This window comes from Panthera tigris, chromosome B2 (assembly GCF_018350195.1).
Source record: "Panthera tigris isolate Pti1 chromosome B2, P.tigris_Pti1_mat1.1, whole genome shotgun sequence".
Classification (NCBI taxonomy): domain Eukaryota; kingdom Metazoa; phylum Chordata; class Mammalia; order Carnivora; family Felidae; genus Panthera; species Panthera tigris.
This window is the reverse complement of record NC_056664.1, coordinates 83,935,064-83,962,480: the sequence shown is the minus strand read 5'-3', so window position 1 is coordinate 83,962,480 and position 27,417 is coordinate 83,935,064. Positions and strand designations below refer to the sequence as shown.

Genomic DNA, 27,417 nt, shown 5'->3' with positions numbered 1-27,417 from the left:
TCAATTTTTGCATCTTCTTTTCAGATCTGTATTCAGAAGTTTTTCCTGGTCATTTACTTTTTTCATGAGAGGAATTGAACTATTGTCAGGAATATTTTTAACAGAGCAATGACAACAGTAATACAACAAGCATTTTTAAATGCCTACCAGTTGTCAGACATAGAGCTAAGTGTCTTAAATGGAATTTCTCATTAATTCTTACAGCATCTTTTTCAGACAAGAAGTTGTACCACTTACATATGAGGAAACTAAAGAAAAGATCAATTAAGTGTACTTTGCTCCGTAGGACAGTAAATGGACAATCAGATCTCACTGTTTTAACTCAGCCCTGCTGTGATGGTTCCTTAAACATAACTCTAACAGGGCTTTTTCCTTTCTTTCCTTTTTTTTTAAATAGGATAGACCATCAAAGGCCTTTGGAAATTAGAATTCATTAACAATCACAGGACCAAAAAGTATGAGAAATTATTTTTGTCTCAATCTCACGTAACAACAACATTGAAAATACTCTGGCCCATGGACTCAGGTACTGTTGGAAGGGAAAAAGAAATTGTTCTATATTAAAAAAACAAACTAAAACAAAAATTACTAAATAATCTTGTACAGGAGCCCAAAAAGTAAGAGAAAGCCAAATTGGCAAGCTTGAATGTTTGCAAAGTCAGTTTATCAATAGACATTACAAACCCCCATAAACAAACTCAAGAAAGATATATTAACTTATTCTTCAGTATCAAATTACACTAGAGAAAATTTATTCCAAAATTTAGAATTTTAATATTCCCTTCCTGTAAAGCTAAAAGTGAGGATCCCTCTGTATGGCTAGCAACATGTGTTTAATGTTTATTCTCTTTTACAGTGATACTCTTTAAGAAAAGTAAATAATTATATTTTATTCAAACCTAGATAAATACACTCACAGTATTAGCATACCATAAGTGATATAAAAATAAAGCCATCTTAAATTTATTCATAGAATAATGATGGCCCTTTTCTGTTTCTTATTAATGTATTTATACTTGCTCTTTATTAGAAAGTATTAAATTTCTGTAGTTTTTTTAAAGGTAATTAGTAAACATACAAATCATTTGATGGATTTATTACATTGTGCACTATTTTATAAGAAATGAGACCTTTATTTTTTTTAATGTTTATTTATTTTTGAGAGAGAGAGAGAGACACAGAGCATGAGTGAGGGAAGGGAAGAAAGAAAGGGAGACACAGAATCTGAAGCAGGCTCCAGGCTCTGAGCTGTCAGCACAGAGCCTGATGCAGGGCTCTAACCCATGAACTGTGAGGTCATGACCTAAGCTGAAGTGGACGCTTAACTGACTAAGCCACCCAGGTGCCCTAAAATGAGACCTTTATTAATGTTGCAAAAGCCAAATATAACTTCATATATATATGAAATTTTTTCCTTTAGCCTTTTCTAGGGACTTATTACAATATCACATATACTGTAAAGGTACACTTTGAAGAGAATTAGCATAGGGTTTGATGTTTCTGTGCTATACCTAACTCTAATAACCAAAGAGCAAAACACAGAGGATATCGTAGCCCTCACCTTGTTGGTTAACAGTCCAATATAGAACTGCAAAAGACTCTTTTTTATTTAGCTAGTAACTCTGTGTGATTGCTGCAGGCCCCATCTCTCTTTCTAAAATGTGAATTTAGGAACAATCAATAGTTTATGCCTCTGACTGATCTTCAAATAAGTAAAGATAGTCCCAAAGAATACCTTAAAAACAGATTTTGGAAAAGTATTTTATTTGTAAATGGGGTACATTACTAGTTCAGGCTACTTAACTGTCCTGGAAAAATCTGTAAACCCTAGAAAATATACAGTTGATAATAAAGTATATTATTTTATAAACCACATCTATTCTAAATTCATATTATGTTTTGAAATATCTAATTAAATTTTTATTTTCTACCCATCAATAATAAAACTATTCTCTCTTCTAAGTTACAGATGACATGTTTGAGGTATAAGGTGAGAAAAATGTTCCATATTAGCCTACTCCACATTGCTTAATGGAAACACGTTATAGCTTATGACTGAGGAACATACTTTTTTAACATTTATTGAACATCTATTACACACTGCTTATGTATATCCACCAAATTGCATTCTGGTCTTCTTTATTCAATTAATTTACTGTGTAACCTTAATTCCTGTATCTCATTTATGTAAGATAATTAAACGAGGTGAACTATATTTCCAAATGGATATTTTTTAACTTAGAAGAAATAGTTGTATATGACAATAATTTCATTTTAATTCTATTAGTCTCAGAATTGTTTGGACCTAGTTCAGCAATTGAACTTTTGATGTTTCAAAAAAATCTTACTATTTGAAGGGTCGACCTATAAAATAACAAGATAGTTCTCTAGTGAGGCGCAGAGAAATATAAGCTAATTTTAGGCAACATGCTTTGTGTGTTCTGTTCTTTCCTAGAGGAGGAGGAGGATAAGAGACCAAATAGATCTACAATGAAATCTAGTTAAATATAAAGGTTTATATATTTTCAGTGTTTGAAAGGGAAATATCAGTGTCCACATGGAGGGCTAAGTGAACACTGACCTTAAAACTAGGTGTGTATGTTGGAACTTTTCAAAGATAGAGCCCCTGCGTAATTATCTCCTATATCTTCAGAAAGACTTATCACAAGTAATTCGTGAACCTGCTAGACACTATCAAACATTTAGTATATGGATATTCTTATTCAAGTCTATTTGTTTGGCTTTCTTATTGGTCTAATCCCATAACTACAGATTAGAGGTGCAAAGAATTTGACTTCATTAAGTTTTTTTTTTTAATTAATTAATTAATTAATTAATTTAGAGAGCAATTGGGGGAGGGACAGAGAGAGAGAGAATCTCAGGCAGACTCAGCATTGTCAATGTAGAGCCCAATGAGAGGCTCAGACTCATGAAATGTGAGATCACGACCTGAGCCTAAGTAGGATGCTTAGCCAACTGAGCCACCCAACGCACATTCAAGTTTTTTTTTAACTTCTATAAAATGTCCTAATTAACAATTCCAATAAATTACCTCATAAATAGAGTTATATAACTTTAACCATGTCCCCCGCTCCAGTCATTATGAGCTCAACCAGAATGCAGTAGAATATACTAGGTTTTCAGAAGTGTAACACTTTTCTCATGCTTTTCTTTTTTCTCTACCTCATTCATGATGAAATTTCAATTTTTCTTCTTTTATTCTTTTTTTTAAGTTTATTTATTTATTTTTAAGTAATCTCTACACCCAACATGGGGCTCCAACTCATGACTTGCGATCAAGAGTCACATGCCCCTCTGACTGAGCCAGCCATGTGCCCCTCAGTTATCCTATTTCTGTCACTCACTCCATTTGATCACCATTGTCTATCCAATTGGTAACCACAATGTTTGTTGGTTTGCCAAATAAGGCCTTTATGACATTTTAGTGGATTCTGTCTGTGATTTGCTGTTCAGAAGTTCCTTCAGGACTGAAAGATATAGTCCTTGCTGGTGTAAGTGCTTCCAGCTATTAGCCATCTTAGAAAATTGTCCTCAGCTGGAGAGGATCATTTCACTCCTGGTCTTGCTCCTTCAATGCATATCACTGGTGGATACATGATTATGTAGGCCCAGCCCCCTCACCAGCAAGTAGAATGCTTCTGAGGAGATCTCCCAGACTCTGTTATTTATTTGGCTTCAGCAAATCCCTTTAAGACTGTATTTCAGTCTAACTTTTCCTCTTGCCTATTCTTTCTTTCTTTCCTCAGATGCTTATCCTACACATTTGTTTCCGGTTTAGAGTATGCTTTCTGAAAAGGTATCAGAATTATTTATCATCTTTGAACATTTTTTTTTGGTTTTGTTCATAGAGTCTTAGTCATCCATGTCTCTGTAAACAAGAAATAAAATGAATTTATTTGTTAGAAATAATTAGATACAAAATATAGCATATAACATGTAATAGATTGTATAGAACAGAAATCAGACACATAGTTTTTTCCAATAAACTGTAGTTAACATTCATTGTTTAGCATTCATTCTTTTATAATTTAGTTTCCTATACATTCACTTTTTTTAAAATTTAAATCCAAGTTAGTTAATATATAGTGCAATAATGGTTTCAGGAGCAGAATTTAGTGATTCATCAGTTACATATGACACCCAGTGCTCATCCCAAAAAGTGCCCTCCTTAATGTCCATCACCTGTTTAGTGCATTCCCTACCCAACACCCCTCCAGCAACCCTAAGTTTGTTCTCTGTATTTAAGTCTCTTATGGTCCCTCTGTTTTTATCTTATTGTTCCTTCCCTTCCACTATGTTCATCTGTTTTGTTTCTTAAATTCCAGATATGAGTGAAATCATAATATTTGTCTTTCTCTGACTGATCTATTTCACTTAGCATAATCCATTCTAGTTCCATCCATGTTGTTGTAAATGGCAAGATTTCATTTTTTGCAATCTCTGAGTAATATTCCATTGTATATACATACACCATATTTTCTTTATCCATTCATCTGTCGATGGACATTTGGGCTCTTTCCATACTTTGGCTATTGTCAATAGTGCTGCTATAAACATTGGGGTGCAAGTGCCCCTTCCAATCAGCATTTTTGTATCCTATGGATAAATACCTAGTAGTACAATTGCTGGGTCATAGGGTAGCTTTATTTTGAAGTTTTTGAGGAACCTCCATACTGTGTTCTGGAGTGGCTGCACCAGTTTGCATTCACACCAACAGTTCAAAAGTGTTCCCCTTTCTCTACATCCTCGCCAACATCTGTTGTTTCCTGAGTTGTTAATGTTAGCTATTCTGACAGGTGTGAGGTGGTATCTCATTGTGGTTTTGATTTGTATTTCCCTGATGATGAGTGATGTTGATCATTTTTTCATGTGTCGGTTTGCCATCTGGATGTCTTCTTTGGAGAAGACTGTCTGTTCATGTCTTTTGCCCATTTCATCACAGGATTATTTGTTTTCTGGGTGTTGAATTTGATAAGTTACTTATAGATTTTAAATACTAACCCTTTATGCAATATGTCATTTGAAAATATCTTCTTCCATTCTGCTGGTTTCCTTTTAGTTTTGGTGATTATTTCTTTCATTGTGCAGAAGCTTTTTATCTTGATGAGGTCTCAATAGTTCATTTTTGCTTTTGTTTCCTTTGCCTCTCAGGACATGTCTATTAAGAAGTTGCTGTGGCAGAGGTCAAAGAGGTTGCTGCATGTTTTTTTCTCTAGGGTTTTGACGGTTTCCTGTCTCAACATTTAGGTCTTTCATCCATTTTGAATTTACTTTTGTGTATGGTGTAAGAAAGTGGTCCAGTTTCATTCTTCCACACTTGCTGTCCAGTTTTCCCAGTACCATTTGTGGAAGAGACTGTCATTTTTCCACTGGATATTCTTTCCTGCTTTGTCAAAGATGAGTTGGCCATACGTTTGTGGGTCCAATTCTGGGTTCTCTATTCTGTTTCACTGATCTATGTGTGTGTTTTTGTGCCAGTACCATACTGTCTTGATGATTACAGCTTTGTATAATACAGCTTGAAGTCTGGAATTGTGATGCCTCCACCTTTTTAAAATTCTTTTTCTTTTTCAACATTGCTTCAGCTATCTGGGGTCTTTTGTGGTTCCATACACATTTTTGTATTGTTTGTTCTAGCTCTGTGAAGAATGCTAGTGTTATTTTGACTGGGTTGCATTGAATGTGTAAGTTGCTTTGTATCAACATTTTAACAATATTTGTTCTTCCAATGCTTGAGCATGGAATGTTTTTTTCCATTTATTTGTGTCTTCTTTAATTTCGTTCATAATCTTTCATAATCGTTTTCAGCATGCAGATTTTTCACCTCTTTGGTTATGTTTATTCCTATGTATTTTATGGTTTGGTTGCAATTATAAATGGGATCAATTCCTTGATTTCTCTTTCTGTTGCTTCATTATTGGTGTATAGAAATGCAACTGATTTCTGTACATTGATTTTATATATTCACTTATTTAAGTTGGACAATAACTCCCTTTGAACATGAGTATAAATAGGACTGTGGATGAATTATTCTCTTAGATTTTTCTATAAGTTATGAAAAAAATAATAAAAACCAGACTCTTATTTTTCTTTATTCATTTAAAGTTATTTTTAATGGACTTGATCTCATATTTACAAAGATGTTTTCCATCTTTCCTTATCTGTATCAAAATAAACTGTTCTTATAACTTTAACTTGTACTACCAAAGTATCCTGACTGACTATTCACATATCTTGCCACATGTAGAAAACACATATAAAGATATTATAAAAATGTAATGATATGTAACCTTGTTTTAGCAGAATCAGGTATTTAGTTTAAGCTGACTCCAAAGAAGTTTAATCCATGGAGTAAGGAAAGGATTTAACTAAATGTTGGCATATCATGAATGAAATCTTTTGAAATCCAGAGTAATAGGGAAGACAATCAAAACTGAGATAGAAAATACTAATTGTCTAATTAAATCTGCTTCCTGATTCTGAGTAGATGTGCCATTATATCTGTTAGGTCTTGCACATGAAGTCCAAAAATTCCTTTCATGACTGATTAAATTGAAGGTCCCACATTAATCACAAGCTGTGTGTTTATCTTTCATTTGTTTCTCTTAATTAAAAAGAAAAATGGAAATTTAAGTAGTTACCTTCAACAGCATTACAGAAAAAGGTAGCAGGCATATGTGACCTGCTTTATTTAGAGATCAGTAAGTTAAATGTTTTAATATTTTCACATAGGAATTATCCAACAAACAGATGCACACATTTAGCTCAATTGAATGGAAGAAAAATAGACTATAAATCTTTAAATAAAAAATTACTCAAGACAAACCCACATGGATTATTTTAAGAAAACTGTCAGTTAACATTAATGACTTCATATGATGAATTCCAACACAGTATGGCTCCCTAAACCCAAAGTGTGCTGTTTTGCAGCAGCATCTTCACTTGTTCCTAGTCTAAGGCAATGAGTGCTGGCAGTAGAACTGGATAGGGATAACGATGCTTCAGGTGGATACATCCCTCAAGGTGAGAAACCTCCTACAGAAGACCAGCAACAGCACATCTCTCTCAGTGGCATATTCTAAACCATAATGTACCATAACCAAAAGAGCAGGTTGGTAAAGAATATAATCATAGTGCTGTCAGATTTAAGAAATAAATATTTAGGGCATTCAGTTCAATTTACATTTCAGATAGGCAATGACTAATTTCTCACTATAAGCATATACTAAATATTGTATCTTCTATTTTATCTGGCAACTCTATATAATAAGTTTCCAAAGACAAATAAGAAGAACATATTCAAAGGCCAATAAGGAAAACAGAAACCATTTAAGGTATTTCACAGAAAATTTAATACAGAGAATTGGTTACATGGGTATTGGAAGGCCTATGAGAGCAAAAGGGAAATAGTGAGGTAACTCGGATGTTAGCAACTACAGGAAAGAGCTATGATCTGCAGGTCTGAGGCACAAAAGGGAGGGGCTTATTTCCTGGAATCCACAATGAAAGGAGAGGTAGCGGAGCTGTACCTAGACCTTGATAAACGGCCCCACCATTGATAGGCAACATGGGGAAAGAACCACCCAAGGTAAAGTATGAACCCTGCAAAAAGTTCCAGGTGGGATTAACAAGACCACCAAGGAAGACAAGGAGCCAATTCTGACTGCTGTGGAAAAGAGGCTTGCTCTTGAATTGGTGTTAGCTACTGCTGTATTAATGCTGATATCAACCCGCCTTCTCCTCCTCCAACCATTGGTAGAGCCCAGCCTGAAACAAGCTGGCCAGGAACTCTAAAAAATACCATTCCCCTCTCCTTAAAATACACAGAGAAACACAGAAAGTGTGAATAGGGGCGGAAGGCAATTCCTCAAAGACCATCTTTTTGAAAATCTGGAGAAAAGAATAAGGTTCAGAAAAAAAATTAGAACATTAATTTAAGTTCCAAAATTAACAAACTAAAGAATTAACAGCTGAAGTGACAGAATTAATAAGAAAGACAAAGACTTTATGTAAGTATAAATAATTTCATCAGAGTAGTTAGGATAATATTTCTCTTATAAAAAAGAATTTGATTTCCTATAAGCTGCAAATAAATTTGGCAAGGTAAAATTAAAATTATTTTAACTAACAGGCAGAAGAGAAAAATGGCCAGTACCAGAGATCAAATCAATCAAATGGAGGAAGGTTCCAGAGAATTTTCTTAGTGTTAAAAACACATAAAAAAAAAAAATGAAATAAAGAGCTAGACTATTCTAGGAGCCTCATCCAGTCTGGTGGTCAATCTTGCCACACTGACAAGAGTACATGATGCTAAAAATGCAGCAGATAACTGGCCAGGTGGGCATGTTCAACCCCATGGCCATCCCATTTGGGGCTCCCAGCACCCACACACCAGCACTGATACAGCAGCAAGAGGCACTGATGGCGTCATTTGTGCCGGATGGCCACCTGAACCCCATGGCTGCCTTCACTGCTGCTCAGATGCAACAGATGGTGGCCCTCAACATGAACGTCCTGGCGGCCTCACCGTAACCCCGATTCAGGTGGCAGCACCTCTCCGGGCATCACTTCACCAGCTGTGCGTGCCTAGCGCCCCATCCCCTACTGGGGTGACCGGCTTCACGGGCCTCCCCAACAGGCCAGTGGGCAAGCTACCGTGGAAACTGTTTCCCACTGGTATCCCTGCCCCCCTACCCAGCACAGAGGCCCACCACCACAGGCTCCCTGCAACAGGCTACTGGAATCAAAAGTATTCAGGTCCCATGGCCTATTGTGCCAACTATGGTCAGATAAGACAGGCCTTTCCTCAGTAACTTCCATTGATCCCCAAGCAACAGAGAGAAGGTTCTGTGAGCTCCAACCTCCCAGCCAGCGTGCAGACCGTCAGCCAGGCCGTGAATGTCTTCCAGGGGGAGTATGAGAGGCTCAAAGTGCAGCAGAAGCGGCCCAGAGACGCCAATCGCCCTTCCAGTGCACCTACAGGTCTCTCCCCTCACTCCGGGGGGGAAGACCAGGACACGTGCAGGGCAGGATGCTTAATGGGCTACATTAAAAAACAAACCTCTCTCTCTCTATTTGAAAATGAGAACTTTTGACGTATCAGCCAATATCAATCAAGCTGAGGACTCCAGACACTCAGTGAACTGTAATATTTCATTAAGGAAAGTATAGTATCTGTGAGATTCAGAGGGCACGTGCTTGGGGGAAAATATATATGACGTAAAGAAGAACACAATGAAGAAAAATGGGGGGGGGGGGAAGCACAAAAAATGGCATCTTCCCAACAAAATAACTTGAGACCAGATGGGGATGCTGAAGGGCTGAGAATCAGGAAGAAACGCAGCTTACTGATCCCCAGAGCTTTTCTAGCCTGAGGGCTCTAGGGCAAGCTGGGGCAGGCTGGGGCAGGCTAGGGCAAGCTGTGTGGCCAGGATGGTTCCCAGGGGACAGCTAGGAAGACGCCAATGAGCATCTCTATTATTCCTTTAGCTATCTGGGGACCAAAGGACCAAACTTTTTATTGCAGATGTGTAGCTCGATGTCAACCAGAGGGGTCATGGAGGAGAACCTCCTTCCCAAAGCGTGGGTGTTCTTGAGACAGCTTAGCATGATTGTCTGAAAAATGTAATGAAAAATGAAGTTTAAAAACCACAAAAAAACCAAAAAGGGGAAAATGCTTCAGTGCTTTTAAAAGAGTAAAATAATAGTTCTTTTATACTTTGAGAGGTGCCTTCATTATCCTTGTTCAAGTCTATGATGCTTTCCTACAGTTTTATGTATCATATGTCTGGATGGAGCCATTAAGATGAACAAATGGGTGGGTGTTTGGAGATAGTAACAAAAATATTAAAACACATTAACCATGAAGTGTGAGAAAACAAGGAGGTGAAAAAAGGGACTGACAGAAGCAAGATAATTGTGAAAAGTTTGTAAATGCTTCTCTTTCCCCTCTTAAAATCCTAATAAGTATACAGAATTTTTTAAAAAGCATTTAAAATACCTATAAAATAGAGGAAAAATTAGGAGAATGCAGATTTTAAAAAATTAAAGGAAAAAAAACCCTATAGATGTTAGCATTACTGCTAAAATCCCGGAAGTTGTAGTGCTGTACTTTTGCAGAGTTGAGTCTCAGGGCGAATCCCTTCTTCCTGCATGCTCTCGGAAGCCATTGACCCCCAGAGCCAGGCCAGCCTCACCCAGACTTGCAGGCTCCTGGGTGCCCACCACTGGTGGAGGCTGTGCCCCAAGCAGTAAAGGCCTTCCACCAGCTCTTGCCTGCCTTGCACTGGGATCTGGATGCACTATCAGATCATCCTCTCTCTGCAAACCCTCAACCCTTTCCGCTTCATCACCTTCCAGAGATTTTCCAGGCAAGAGAGACCTGGGAACTTTCATCCTAAAACAACTAAACAACACAAACACACACTTACAAAAAGCCTTGAAGAAGAGAGAAAAAAATAAACAATCTTTGAAGATTTCTGAAAACCGTTTAGAAGGAATTTTGAAAAACAAGGATGTTTAAATTATGCTGGTTCAGTTTTTTTGTAAATAAATTTACATATTTTATAAGGCTTTTAATTGTACTGATAGAGAAAATAACGAGGAAAATTACGTAATAAAAGCACAAAATTTATCTTTGGTAAATTATTTATTGCAGTTAAAAAAGACTATTAAAAAACTCAAAATCAGAAAAAAGCACTGAATTATTGAAGAAGACATATTTTAAAGTATAACATATTTGATATAATTTATTTACTCCTTTGGGAAGACTTATTTTGGCATTCTCCTTGATAGCCCTTCTCCCATTGTTACCCAGTTCATCTGGAAGCCAGGACATCTCAGATCTACCATTTCTTTCTTTCTTTCTTTCTTTCTTTCTTTCTTTCTTTCTTTCTTTCTTTCTTTCCTCTTTCTTTCTTTCTTTCTTTCTTCCTTTCTTTCTTTCTTCCTTTCTTTCCTCTTTCTTTCTCTCTCTCTCTCTCTTTTTTTTTTTTTTAGAAAAACAACTATCTGGTTACTCTCCTTTATCTTTTCATTTTGTTGGTTAATTATTCCTTTTAAAATTGTTTTTTTCTTTCTCTTGGCTCCTCCTTTTGGGATATCCAGAAGAAAACAAAAACAAAAACAAAAAAAAGCTGAAATTCAATACAACTTATCTTTTCACACTCAACTCTGTAAAATTCCTTGTAACCTTCTGTAACTATTAGTTGGTGCTTTCTCTAGCTTAGCCCAAATTAAAGCACATTTTAAAAGAAAAAGAAATGGAAAGAATTAGAGAAGCAATGAGACATGGAGATACATAATAAGATACAGGCATTCTAAAATCAATCAAATGTAGTTATAGAAGTAAGAAAAACAGGAAGAAATCAGATACACAATAAAAAACTACTTCTTAAAATTGAATATTTCAGAACAAAATAGCGTATCTAGTACTAAGCAAGTCAGTATCATAGCCAGGACATTTTGGTGAAGTTTCAGAGTCCCAAGAATAACATTAAATTCCTAAACGATTCCATAGACAGAATTCTAGTTCCTTACAAAAGAACAAATACCAGACATTTCATCAACAACTCTGCCAGGAAACAATAGAACAATATGTTTAAAGTCATCAAGGAAAACTTTACAAATTAGTAACTAAATGTCCAACAAAAGTGGCATTCAAAACTAAGGACAAATAAAGCCAAATAAGATTTTGGTTTGTTTCCAAAAAAATTTTTGAAGGAAATATATAGAGATTACTTTCTCAAAATGATACAGCATAAGGAAGAAAGAGAAAGATATAATTGAAAACTGAAAAAAAAAAAAGGGGGGGATGAACAAAGAAACCAATAAAACATAATAAAAGAAAATTAAACAGAAACCAGCTAGTATTCACAGAAAACACTTTTCAAGTATAAATTTATTGAACAGTGAAAGTGATTTTAGAAAAAAAGGTTTTGATTTGTTGAATAAATATATTGGTAGAAAATGTAGGTAAATGTAAGGAGGTAGGGTTCTGAATGGGACAAAACAAAGATGCTTCGTTTGCTTTATAAACCCTAACATAGAAACAGAAATAGGAACTGGAACACCAAAGAGAACACAGAAGCAGCAATTTCAGCAAAACCAAGTTACAAGTTATCCCCATCACCCTACCCAAATGCCCTGAACGTGAATGAAACAGCAAATCCTTCATAGACCCCTCATGGGTTTAACAGCAGTACAAGTAAGTAGCTGGGAGAAGAAAAAGGGAGTACTAACAGTTCTAAAGTCTCAGAGTCCAGAAAACCCCAGCAGATATTCCCATGCATATTGAGAAAATCGGGAAACAAGAAAAAGTATCTATAGGCTATAATTTGTGGGTGGGAGGTTAAAAATATTTACCAAGCCTCACTACACTGGCAGCATGACTATCAGAGTGTCCTGGGGTAGCTTAATCTCTGAAGAGCTAAGGTGTCAAATATGGTGGCTACTACCCATATATAGCTATTAAGCTAGTCTGGATTCCAATTTACTGATAATATGAAATACGCACCAGGTTTTGGAGACTTAGTGGCCCCTCCACAAAAAAAAAAAAAAAAAGCATAAATTATCCCAAGCTTTTATTTTGATTTAAAATTAAAATGTTAATTATTTATGATAAATAGGATTGTGTAAAATGTATTGTCAAAATTAATATTATCTGTTTCTTTTCATTTTTTTCTAATGTGGCTAGTAGAAAAGTTAAAACTGCTTATATGATTCATACCCATATATCAGATAGTGCTATTCTAGGTGTTCAGACATATCCCAGAAATCTTTAGAAACTGACAGAGACTTCCAAATAGTGGGGGTAGAATTAAAACTGAGTAGAAAAGAAACACTAGAATAAATGAACAATTTCAGATACTGGGATGAGAGGGTTCTTTAAGAAGTAGTTAAATCCAAAATGTGGGATTTTATATAGGAAAAATGACTGTTTCTCTGGAAAATCCATTGTATGAAAAAGGGAGAGGAAATTTAGAAGTATAAAAGAGACTTACAAAACATGACCAAATTAGATAGTTTATACTATTTTCAACTTCATTATTTCTGTATCTCTAGTATCATATCAATAATAAAGCCCATCTCTTGAATTTTTCATTTCAGATATTAAGTTTCTAAGTTCTAAAATTTCTATTTGATTATTTGGTTTTGCAGTTTCAACTTCTCTGCCTTGAGTTACCATTCAATAACCTGTGGTATTGATATTTTCTTTATACCCTTGAATATACCTGTAGTGGGTGTTTTAAGCTCTTGATTTGCTAATAACAAGATTTTTGTTACCTCTAAGGCTGTTGCTATTGATTTTTTTGTTTTCCTGGCTATGAGTCACATTTTCATTCTTCCTAAATGTTTATAATATATATTATATATATATATATATGTGTATATACATATGTATATATATATAAATGAACATTGTGATACTATGCTGCTGAGTGTTGTGATTTTGGTGTCTTCCTTTAAAGAGTGTTGATTTTTATTTGAGAAGAAGTTTAATTACTATCATTTAGCCAGGGCTCATTCAGTTTTAGTTTACATTGAAGATAGATCCACTATAATCCTTGGGTAAGACTAGATTAGCCTTTGCCTCAGTGTGTGGCTTTTCTTTTTTCTCATTTGTATTCCTGTTATGTTCAACAAGGTGTCTCCACTTTGGCTAATGGATGTGTTAGTATCTCTTAGAACTTCATGACCTATGAAATCTCCATCCAGTTTTTAGTTTCTCAATGACAGTTCTTTCTCAGGCCTCACATAACCTGCATATATGTTTAGTATTTGGTCAAAACTCAAAAGGAAACCTATGCAGATTTCTGAGAAATCAGAATCCCTGGAATCTGATTTCTGACACTTGCACCTTGCTGACCTGATGATCTTTAAAATTTGTATTCCATTTCCTAGTACCATAGTTTGCAAAGTACATTATAAGAGAGGGTAAACATGGAACTCAAATCAAGTGTTTTCCTTCTTCAGGACCATAGCCATGCACTATCTGCTTTCCAATGCCCCCCCAAAAAATTGCCTCATATTGTCTGTCAAGTTTTACAGTTGTTTATAGTTGGGAAGAGCCAGGTCAACTATAAATTATTCTATCACAGAAGAGACTAGAATTCTACAGGGAGAAATTGATTAATCTAAAGTCATAGTGTGAGAACATCCTCTCAGAAAATTATAGACTAAACAGATATGTAAGTTTCACAAAATTTGGCCACTTGTTAGTTTACAGAGGAAAGTTCAAATCTCCAAAAATAAAAACTTATGGACACTAGTACTGGTGAATTTGTAATTGAATAAAAAAAAAGGTATGCAACTGTCTGAGTCATAAAATAATTCATAATAACTTAAAAGAATTTAGAATACAAAGTATGTTCTTTTGCAACAATTAAATAAAATTAGAAATCAATAATGGAAAGATATCTAGAATATCTGCAGATGTTCAGAAATTAAATAACATATTTTAATAACATGGGTCAGTGAAATCAAAATGTAACATAGAGAGCATTCTGAATAGGATGAAAATGAAAATACAACATATTATAATTTGTGAGATGAAGCTAAAATAGCACATAAGGGAAATTTATATCATTGAAGAGTTCTGTTATTTTTTTGTTTGCCTTAATAAACAAGAACAAAAAGAGTAAGTTCTACCCAAAGTAAGTAGTAAAAAGAAAATAGTAAAGATCACAGCAGAAACTGATAAAGTGAGAAACAGAAAAATAATAGAGAACATTAATGATATCAACTATTTTTTGTAAACATAATATAAATTGAAAAATAACACAACTTATCAACATAAAAAGAGAAAAAAGTTATCAACATCAAGAGATGTCTATTTTAGCTTCAGAAATTAAAATAATAAATTAATATTAAGTATGCCAATAAATTTGACAACTAAGATAAAATGAAAATAAATTTTAAAAAACATGAATTTTCAAAGTTGACTCAAAAAGAAATAGATAACTAAACTTCTGGGGAAAATGGCAGAATATGAGGATCCTAAGTCACATCATCCCACAATACAGCTACATAACACACACATCAGTGTAAATTGCCCAAAAATTGACCCAAGGCTGGCAGAACAGACTCTTCACAACTAAATGCAGAGAAGAGGCCACATCCAAGAAGAAAGGGTAGAGATGTAGTGGGAGCCAAAGGGACTCAAGGGACTGTCTGCAGGAGGAAGGAACATTGTGGGCATGGAGAGGAGAGAAGACTAAATCCCACAGCAGGCACTCCAGGTATGGGGGGCCCACACAGAGAAGACAAATCTCCATAAACTTTGGCTTTGAAAAGCAGAAGAGTCTAATTATAAGTGAGGTTTAACACCTGGAACTTTAACAGTCAGCATGCTGGGCTCTGAGACAGCCAGCAGGGGGCATTCCCATCCTTAAAGAGACAGCCACAACAAACAGCCCTGCCAAGATACAACATAGAAGCAGCAGTTTGATAAATACCTGGGGTATTCGCAGCAAACCAGCATGGAACATGCTGGCAGCTGCCTCTGAGTTCTCCTGTATACCTGCCCTCTCCAATCAGCCTTTGGCTGGAGCCCGTTGAAAGTGGTGCCACAAGTCTGGCAGTGTGCAAACAGCCTCAACAGGAGTCACTGCCACTCTAAAATGACTCCTGCCCTAAGGAGAAAGAAAGATAACCACACACACCAGTCTTACTGTGGCCTCAGTAGTGGCAACAGGAGCAGAGGTATGGTCTGACTACAGGCCCCACCCACCAATGAAAGCTTCTCAGTGGATAACACAGGGTAAATGCCTTGCAGTTCAATGCTACTGCATCTCTGGCATATGTCTGGTCTGACTCGCCTCAAGAAGGAGGGCCCAAGGAGGCCCCAGACTAGCCTATTAACACAAAGACCAAACCCTGTCCACAACAGGCAAAAAGAGCCATTGCAGATGACTGACTGAAGACAAATCTGCCACAGAGGGGCACATGCAGCACACACAGGAGGCACCCCTAAAGAACCAGGTGAACAGGGGACACAGCACTTTAAGGCACAACAGGAACTCTTCTTCATAAGGCCACTATTTACAAGAGCAGGAGGTGTAAATGACTTTCCTAATACATAGAAACAGACAGACTTAGACAAAATGAGAAGACAGAATATTCCTCAAATTAAAAAACCAGGACAAATATCACAGCAAGAGAGCTAAATGAAACAGAAATAAGTAATATGCCTGATAGAGAATATAAACTAATGTCGTAAAGACAGTCACTGGGTTTGACAAAAGAGTGGATGATCTCAAAAAACATAAAACATGAAAAAGAACCAGCCAAGGATGAAGAAGTCAATAAATGAAATTAAAAATACACTATAGAGAATAAATAGTAGACTAGGGGAAGCAGAAGAATGGAACAGTGACCTGGAGGACAGAGTAATGGAAAGCAATCAAGCTGAACAAGAGAGGGAAGAATGACTAATAAATAATGAAAATAGATTAAGGGGAAGGTGGCAGCATAGGAGGATGCTGGGCTCACCTTGTCCTGCTGATCGCTTAGATTCCACCCACATCTGCCTAAATAACCCAGAAAACTGCCAGAAGACTAGCAGAACAGACTCTCTGGAGCCAAGTGTAGACAAGAGGCCCATGGAAGAGGGTAGGAAGGGCAGAGAGGTAGTGTGTGCTACAGGGACTGGCGGGCGAGCCGGGGTGGCTGAGGGGCAGCTCACCCAGCAAGGCAGAGCCCACGAGTCTGGCTTCCAAAAGCAAAGGGGCCAGACTGCGTGAGTTCTGACAGCTAGCGGGACTTAACATCTGCAATGTTAAAAGTCAACAGCTGTGCTCTTGGAGAGTGGGGGGGGGGGGGGGGGCGAGAGGGCACTGGGAGGGAGAGTTGCTGAGCCCCGGAAGACAGAGCTCAGCTCCTTGGGGAACAAAGGTGCTGGCAAGTGCCATCTCCCTCTCCCATTCCCCAGCTGAAATTCCAAAGGAACCAGTTCTCATCACCGAACTTCCTTCCACCATGCAAACGCCCAACGCTGTGTTTCTGTGGATCCATCCCTCTGATGGGTCTGCCTCCCTCCTGGTGCTTCAGGGCCTCTCCCTCAGGGGAGCACCAAGGCAAAGTGAGCTGAGACTGCCTCTCCCACCCCTGTGCACCTTTCGGATCCACCCTGACTAATACGCCAGATCCCATCCAAGCAGCACCACAAGCCTGGCAGTTGCAAGTAGCCCAGACAGGGGCCACACCACTCCACAGTGAGTCCTGCCCCTGGGAGACGGGAAGATAAGATACACACCAATCTGACTGAATTTGACATAATTCAGCATCCTTTCTTAATAAAAATCCTCAAGAAAGTCAGGATAGAAGGAAAACACTTAAACATCATAAAAGCCATTTATGAAAAGCCCACAGCTAATATCATCCTCAATGGGGAAAAACTGAGAGCTTTCCCTCTGAGATCAGGAACAGGACAGGGATGTCCACTCTCCCCACTGTTGTTTTACATATTGTTGAAAGTTCTAGCATCAGCAATCAGACAACAAAAGGAAATCAAAGGCATCAAAATTGGCAAAGATGAAGTCAAGCTATCCCTTTTGGCAGATGACATGATATTATACATGGAAAACCCGATAAACCACCAAAAGTCTGTTAGAACTGACTACCCAAAGCTATCTATACATTCAATGCAATCCCAATCAACATTGCACCATCATTCTTCTCAAAACTAGAACAACCAATCCTAAAATTTGTATAGAACTGCAAAAGACCCTGAATAGCCAAAATAATAGTGAAGAAGAAGACCAAAATGGGAGACATCACAATCCCAGACTTTAGCCTCTCCTACAAAGCTGTAATCATCAAGACAGCATGGTATTGGCACAAAAAACTGACACATAGACCAATGGAATTGAATAGAGACTCCAGAATTGCACCCACAAACGTATGGCCAACTCATCTTTGACAAAGCAGGAAAGAATATCCAATGGAAAAAAGACAGTCTCTTTAACAAATGGTGCTGGGAGAACTGGACAGCAACATGCAGAAGAATGAAACTAGACCACTTTCTTACACCATTCACGAAGATAAACTCAAAATGGATAAAGGACATGAATGTGAGACAGGAAACCATCAAAACCCTAGAGAAGAAAGCAGGAAAAAACCTCTCTGACCTCAGCCACAGTAATTTCTCACTTGACACGTCTCCAAAGCCAAGGGAATTAAAAGCAAAAACGAACTATTGGGACCTATGAAGATGAAAAGCTTCTGCAGTGCACAGGAAACAATCAACAAAACTAAAAGGCAACCAACAGAATGGGAAAAGATATTTGCAAATGACATATCAGACAAAGGGCTAGTATCCAAAATCTATAAAGAATTCACCAAATTCCACACCCGAAAAACAAATAACCAGTGAAGAAATGGGCAGAAAACATGAATAGACACTTCTCTAAAGAAGACATTCAGATGGCCAACAGGCACATGAAAAAATGCTCAACGTCGCTCCTCATCAGGGAAATACAAATCAAAACCACACTCAGATACTACCTCACGCCAGTCAGAGTGGCCAAAATGAACAAATCAGGAGACTATAGATGCTGGAGAGGATGTGGAGAAACGGGAACCCTCTTGCACTGTTGGTGGGAATGCAAATTGGTGCAGCCGCTCTGGAAAGCAGTGTGGAGGTTCCTCAAAAAATTAAAAATAGACCTACCCTATGACCCAGCAATAGCACTGCTAGGAATTTACCCAAGGGATACAAGAGTACAGATGCATAGGGGCTCTTGTACCCCAATGTTTATAGCAGCAGTTTCAACAATAGCCAAATGATGGAAAGAGCTTAAATGTCCATCAACTGACGAATGGATAAAGAAATTGTGGTTTATATACACATGGAATACTACGTGGCAGTGAGAAAGAATGAAATATGGCCTTTTGTAGTAACGTGGATGGAACTGGAGAGCGTTATGCTAAGTGAAATAAGTCATTCAAAGAAAGATAGATACCATATGTTTTCACTCTTATGTGGATCCAGAGAAACTTAGCAGAAGACCATGGGGGAGGGGAATGAAAAAAAAAGTTAGAGAGGGAGAGAGCCAAAGCATAAGAGACTCTTAAAAACTGAGAATAAACTGAGGGTTGATGGGGGGTGGGAAGGAGGGAAGGGTGGGTGAAGGACATTGAGGAGGGCACCTGTTGGGATGAGCACTGGGTGTTGTATGGAAACAAATTTGACAGTAAATTTCATAGTAAAAAAAAAAAAAGAAAATAGATTAAGGGAACACAGAAACACCATCAAACATAACAACAGTTGCATTATAAGGATAACAAAAGAAGCAAAAGAAAAGGGGGCAAAATATTTATTTGAAAAAAAAAATAGCTGAAAACTTACCTAATTTGAGGAAGGAAACAGAAATCCAGATCTAGGAGACACAGGAATCCCCAAACAAAATCAACCCAAGGAAATCCACACCAAGACACACAGTAATTAGCAAAAATGAAAGATAAAGATAGAATTTTAAAAGCAGCAAGAAAAAAGTAAACAGTTACAAACAAGGATAACCCCATAAAACTATCAGTGGGTTTTTCAGCAGAAACTATGCAAGTCAGAAGGAAGTGGCATGATATATTCAAAGTGCAAAAAAAAAAGCCCCAAACACCTAAAATCAAGAATATCCAATTGGCTATGATTCATAATAGAAGGAAAGATAAAGAGTTTCTCAGACAAACAAAAGTTAAAGGAATTCATCACCACTAAACCAGACCTATAAGAAATATTAAAGTGGACTCTTAGAGCAGAAAGGAAAGACCATAAGTAGGAGTAAGAAAAGTAAGACACACAAAAGCAGTAAAATTAAGTATATCTGTAAAAATCAGTTAAGGATTCACAGAATCAAAGAATGTAAGGTATGACATCATATACATGGGGAGGAGAGGAATAAAGAATGGATGCAAACTTAAGTGACCACCAACTTAATATAGAATGCCATATGCATAAAATCTTATATATAAACCTAATGGTAATTACAAGTTAAAAATCAGTAATAGATAAGCAAAAAGATAATGAGAAAGGAATCCAACTATATCACTAAAGAAAGCCAGCAGATCATGAGAGAAGAGAGTAAGAGAAGAAAGAAACATAGAACTATAAAAACAACCTTGAAACAAGCAACAAAATGGCAATAAGTACATACTTATCAATAATTACTTTGAATGCAAATGGACTAAATGCCCCAATCAAAAAATATAGGGTGATGGAATGGATAAAAAAGCAAGATCCATCTATATTCTGCCTACAATAGATTCATTTCATACCTAAAAATTTGTGCAAATTGAGAATTAAAGGATGGAAAAGCATTTATCATGCAAGTGGAAGTGAAAAGAAAGCCAGGGTAATAATACTTATAAAGGACAAAATAGATTTACAACATAGACTGTAAGAAGAGACAAAGAATTACACTATATAATCATAAAGAGAGCAATCCAAAAAGAAGATACAATTGTAAATATTTATGCACCCAATATGAAAGCACACAAATATATAAAGCAGCTAATAACAAACATAAAGGAAGTAATCAATAGTAATAGAATCATAGTAGGAATTTTAATATTCCATTTGCATCGATGGAAAAATCATTCAAACAATATCAACAAGCAAACAGTGGCTTTGAATCACACATTAAATCAGATAGACCTAATAGTTATATTCAGAACATTCCATCTTAAAACAGAAGAATACACATCCTTTTCAACTTCACATGCATTTTCCAGAATAGATCATGTGTTAGGCCACATAACTCTCAACAAATTCAGAACAAATTCAGAAATTCATTTTTTCCAGCAAGAAGTTTTCTATGAAACTAGATAGAAATCAACCACAAGAAAAAAATCTGGAAAGGATAGATTTTATTTATTTATTTTATTTTATTTAATGGAGATTAAATAACTTGGTATTAAACTATGAATGGGTCAACCAAGATATAAAGGAGGAAGTCAAAAATACATGGAAACAAATGAAAATGAAATCACAATAGTCCAAAATCCTTGGGATGTAGCAAAAACTGTTCTAAGAGGAAAGTTTTTTTTTTTAATTTTTTTTTAACGTTTATTTATTTTTGAGACAGAGAGAGACAGAGCATGAACGGGGGAGGGTCAGAGAGAGAGGGAGACACAGAAACTGAAGCAGGCTCCAGGCTCTGAGCTGTCAGCACAGAGCCCGACATGGGGCTCGAACTCACAGACTGCGAGATCATGACCTGAGCCGAAGTCGGACACTTAACCGACTAAGCCACCCAGGCACCCCTAAGAGGAAAGTTTTAAGCAATGCAGGACTACCACAAGAAGCAAGAAAAATGTCAAATAAATTACCTAACCTTACACTTAAAGGAGCTAGAAAAAGAATAACAAACAAAATCAAAAACCAGTTGAAGGAAGGAAATAATAAATATTAGAGCAGAAATGAACAAAATAGGAACTAAAAAGCACTAGAAAAGATCAATGAAACCAGAAGCCGATTCTCTGCAAAGATCAACAATATTGGTAAATCTTTACCCAGACTCAAAAAAAAAAAAAAAAGGAGGTGGAGGGGGAGAGGTCTCAAATAAACAAAATAAAGAATTAAAGAGAAGAAACAACAACTGATACCATATAAATACAAAGGATTATAAGAGAAGATTATGGAAAATTATATGGCAACAAATTGGGCAGTGTAGAAGAAATGGATAAATTCCTAGAAATATATAACCTACCAAAACAGAACCTGGAAGAAATAAAAAAAAATTGAACAGACTGATTACCAATAATGAAATTGAATCAGTAATCAAAAACTCCAAATGAGTAAAGGTCCAGGACCATATGGCTTCACAGATGAATTCTACCAAACATTAAAGAAGAGTTAATACCTATACCTCTCAACTACTCCCAAAAAATAAAAGATGAAGGAAAGTTTCCAAATTCATTCTATGAGGCCAACATTACCCTGATACCAAAACCAGAGAAAGACACTAAAGGGAGAGAGAGAGAGAGAGAGAGAGAGAGAGAGAGCAAGTGAACTTACAAGCCAGTATTTCTGATGAAAATATTACCAATTTGAATACAATACATTAAATGAATTATTCACTGTGATTAATTGAGATAGAAGGGTGGTTCGATATTTGCAAATCAATCAACGAGATACAGCACATCATACAAGAAAAAAGATAAAAACCATATGATCATTTCAGTAGATGCAGAAAAAGCATTTGACAAACTACAATGTCCATTCATGATAAAAACCCTCAACAAAGAGGCTTAGAGGGAACATACCTCTACAGAATGAAGGCCATTTTGAAAAACTCACAACTAACATCATACACAATTGTAAAAAACAGAGCTTTTGTCCTAAGATTGGGAAAAAGACAAGGATGTCCACTCTCACCACTTTTATTCAACATAGTACTGGAAGTCTAGCCACAGCAATGAGACAAGAAAAAGAAATAAAAAGTCATCAAAATTGGTAAGGAAGAAGAAAACTTTCATTATTTGGAATGACTTGATACTATATATAGTATACCCTAAAGACTCTACCAAAAATTACTAGAACTGATAAATGAATTCAGTAAGGTCACAGGTTACAAAATCAGTGTGCAGAAATATGTTGCATTTCTATACACTAAAAGTGAAGTAGCAGAAAGAGAAATTAAGAAAACAATCCCATTTACAATTACAACTGAAATAATAAAATACCTAGAAGTAAACTTAAGCAAGGAGGTGAAAGACTTGTACTCTGAAAACTATAAAATATTGATGAAAGAATTTCAAGATGACACCAAAAAATGGAAATGTGTTTCATGCTTATGGGTTGGAAAAACAAATATTGTTAAAATGCCCATACTACCCAAAACAATCTACAGATTGAAATGCAATCCCTATCAAAATGCCAGCAGCATTTTTCACTTAAGTATAAGAAATAACTCTAAAATTTGCATGAAACTGCAAAAGACCCTGAAGAGCCAAGCCAATCTTGAAAAAGAAGAACAAAACTGCATCACAATCCCAGATTTCAAGATATACTCCAAAGCTGTAATAATGAAAACAGTGTGGTACCAGCAAAAAATAGACACTTAGATCAATAGAACAAAATAGCGACCTCAGAAATAAACCCACAATTAATCTTTAATACAGGAGGCAAGAACATGCAATGAGAAAAAGTCTGTTCAACGATGGTTGGGGAAATGGATAGCTACATACAAAAGAATAAAACTGGACCACATTCTCATATCATATACAAAAATAAATCAAAGTGGATTAAAGACCTAAATATGAGACCGGAAACCATAAAAATCCTAGAAGAGAGCACAGACAGTAATTTCTGTGACATTGGCTATAGCATTATTTTTCTAGATATGTCTTCCGAGGCAAAGAAAACAAAAGCAAAATCAGACTGTTGCAACTACATCAAAATAAAAAACTTCTGCACAGCTAAGGAAAAAGTAAAAATAAATAAATAAATAAATAAAATACAAACTACTGAATGGGAGAAAATATTTGCAATGGTATATATAACAAAGGTTTAGCATCAAAAACATCTAGAACTTATACCACTCAACACCAAAAAATAATTCAATTAAAAATGGGCAGAAGACATGACCAGACATTTCTCCAAAGAAGACATACAGATGGCCAATAAACACATGAAAGGATGCTCAACATCATTCATTATTAGGGAAATGCAAATCAAAACTACAATGAGATATTACCTCATACCTGTCAAAATAGCTAAAATAAAAATTACAGGAAACAGCAAGTGTTACCAAGGATGCGGAGAAAAAAGGAATCCTTGTGCACTGTTGGTAGGAATGCAAAGTGGCACAGCCACTGTGGAATACAGTTTGGAACTTCCTCAAAGAATTAAAAATAGAATTACCATACGATCCAGTAATTCCACTACTGGATGTTTACTCAAAGAATACAAAAACACTAATTCAAAAAGATATATACACCCCTATGTTTATTGCAGCATTATTTACAACAACAAAATTATGAAAAGAGCCCATGTCCATCATAGATGAATAAAGAAATTATTACATATATAAGAATAGATAAATCATTACAAATACAAACAAAACATAAGTATATAATGGAATATTATCCAGCTATGAAAAGAATAAAATCTTGCTATTTGCAATAACATGGATGGACCTAGAGGATATAATGAGTGAAATCAGTCAGAGAAAGACAAATGCCCTATGATATTACTTATATGTGGAATTTAAGAAACAAAACAACCAAAGAAAAACAGAGACAAACCAAAAAACAGACTCAACTTTAGAGAACAAACTGATCACCAGCGGGAAGGTTTGTGGGGGGATGGGTGAAATAGATGAGAGAGATTAAGAGTATACTTATTATAATGAACACTGAGTAATGTATAGAATTGTTGAAGCAGCATATTGCTGCTTTATGAAACCAATATAACACTGTTTATACTGGCATTAAAATTTAATTAAAAAATTGATAACTTATTTATTTTATTTTATTTTTTATTTTTTAAAATTTACACCCAAATTAGTTAGCATATAGTGAAACAATGATTACAGGAATAGATTCCTTAATGCCCCTTACCCATCTAGCCCATCCCCCCTCCCACAACCCTTCCAGCAACCCTCAGTTTGTTCTCCATATTTATGAGTCTCTTCTGTTTTGTCCCCCTCCCTGTTTTTATATTATTTTTGTTTCCCTTCCCTTATGTTCATCTGTTTTGTCTCTTAAAGTCCTCATGTGAGTAAAGTCATATGATTTTTGTCTTTCTCTGACTGACTAATTTCACTTAGCATAATACCCTCCAGTTCCGTCCACGTAGTTGCAAATGGAAAGATTTCATTCTTTTTGATTGCTGAATAATACTCCATTGTATATAATATACCACATCTTCTTTATCCATTCATCCATCGATGGACATTTGGGCTCTTTCCATACTTTGGCTATTGTTGATAGTGCTGCTATAAACATGGGGGTGCATGTGTCCCTTTGAAACAGCACACCTGTATCCCTTGGATAAATGCCTAGTAGTGCAATTGCTTGGTAGTAGGGTAGTTCTATTTTTACTTTTTGAGGAACCTCTATTCTGTTTTCCAGAGTGGCTGCACCAGCTTGCATTGCCACCAACAATGCAAAAGAGATCCTCTTTCTCCGCATCCTCACCAACATCTGTTGTTGCCTGAGTTGTTAATGTTTGCCATTCTGACAGGTGTAAGGTGGTATCTCATGGTGGTTTTGATTTGTATTTCCCTGATGATGAGTGATGTTGAGCATTTTTTCATGTGTCTGTTGGCCATCTGGATGTCTTCCTTGGAGAAGTGTCTATTCATGTCCTTTGCCCATTTCTTCACTGGATTATTTGTTTTTTGGGTGTTGAGTTTGATAAGTTCTTTATAGATTTTGGATACTAACTCTTTATCTGATATGTCATTTACAAATGTCTTCTCCCATTCTGTCGGTTGGCTTTTAGTTTTGCTGATTGTTTCCTTTGCTGTGCAGAAGCTTTTTATTTTGATGAGGCCCCAGTAGTTCATTTTTGCTTTTGTATCCCTTGCCTCCAGAGACGTGTTGAATAAGAAGTTGCTGCAGCCAAGGTCAAAGAGGTTTTTGCCTGCTTTCTCCTCAAGGATTTTGATGGCTTCCTGTCTTACACTAAGGTCTTTCATCCATTTTGAGTTTATTTTTGTGTATGGTGTAAGAAAGTGGTCCAGGTTCATTCTTCTGCATATCACTGTCCAGTTTTCCCAGTACCACTTGCTGAAGAGACTGTCTTTATTCCATTGGATATTCTTCCCTGCTTTGTCAAAGATTAGTTGGCCATATGTTTGTGGGTCCATTTCTGGGTTCTCTATTCTGTTCCATTGATCTGAGTGTCTGTCCTTGTGCCAGTACCATACTGTCTTGATGATTACAGCTTTGTAGTATAGCTTGAAGTCTGGGATTGTGATGCCTCCTGCTTTGGTTTTCTTTTTCAAGATTGCTTTGGCTATTTGGGGTCTTTTCAGGTTCCATACAAATTTTAGGATTATTAGTTCTAGCTCTGTGAAGAATGCTGGTGTTATTTTGATAGGGATTGCATTGAATATGTAGATTGTTTAGGTAGTATCAACATTTTAACAATAATTGTTCTTCCGATCCAGGAGCATGGAATCTTTTTCCATTTCTTTGTGTCTTCTTCAATTTCTTTCATAAGCTTTCTATGGTTTTCAGTGTATAGATTTTTCACCTCTTTGGTTAGATTTATTCCTAGGTATTTTATGGTTTTTTGTGCAACGTTAAATGGGATAGATTCCTTGATTTCTCTTTCTGTTGCTTCGTGATTGATGTATAGAAATGCAGCTGATTTCTGTGCATTGATTTTATATCCTGCGACTTTGCTGAATTCATGGGTCTGTTCTAGCAGTTTTTTGCTGGAATCTTTCCATATAGAGTATCATGTCATCTGTGAAGAGTGAAAGTTTGACCTCCTCCTGGCCGATTTGGATGGCTTTTATTTCTTTATGTTATCTGATTGCAGAGACGAAGACTTCCAATACTATGTTGAATAACAGTGGAGAGAGTGGACAACCATGTCTTGTTCCTGACCTTAGGGGAAAAGCTCTCAGTTTTTCCCCATATAGGATGATATTAGCGTTGGGTCGTTCATATATAGCTTTTATGATCTCTAGATATGATCCTTCCGTCCCTACTTACTTGAGGGCTTTTATCAAGAAAGGATGCTGTATTTTGTCAAATGCTTTCTCTGCATCTAGTGAGAGGATCATATGGCTCTTGTCCTTTCTTTTACTGATGTGATGAATCACATTGATTGTTTTGTGGATATTGAACCAGTCCTGCATCCCAAGCATAAATCCCACTTGGATGTGGTGAATAACTTTTTAAATGTATTGTTGGATTCGGTTGGCTAATATCTTGAGGATTTTTGCATCCATGTTCTTCAGGGAAATTGGTCTATAGTTCTCTTTTTTAGTGGGGTCTCTGTCTGGTTTTTGAATCAAGGTAATGCTGGCTTCATAGAAAGAGTTTGGAAGGCTTCCTTCCATTTCTATTTTTTGGAACAGCTTCAAGAGAATAGGTGTTAACTCTTCCTTACATGTTTAGTAGAATTCCCCTGGAAAGCCCTCTGGCCCTGGACTCTTGTTTCTTGGCAGATTTTTGATTACTAATTTGATTTCCTTACTGGTTATGGGTCTGTTCAAATTTTCTATTTCTTCCTGTTTCAGTTTTGGTAGTGTATATGTGTCTAGGAATTTGTCCATTTCTTCCAGATTACCCATTTTATTGGCATATAATTGCTCATAATATTCTCTTATTATTGGTTTTATTTCTGTTGTGTTGGTTGTGATCTCTCCTTTTCATTCTTGATTTTATTTATTTGGGTCCTTTCCTTTTTCTTTTTGATCAAACTGGCTAGTTGTTTAA

At 36.3% G+C, this 27,417-nt stretch overlaps 1 pseudogene; it reads left to right on the top strand.

The window, feature by feature from the left end:
* Positions 1-7,017: 7,017 nt before the first annotated feature.
* On the top strand, positions 7,018-9,116 carry LOC102961774 (annotated as a pseudogene).
* The last annotated feature ends 18,301 nt before the right edge of the window (positions 9,117-27,417 follow it).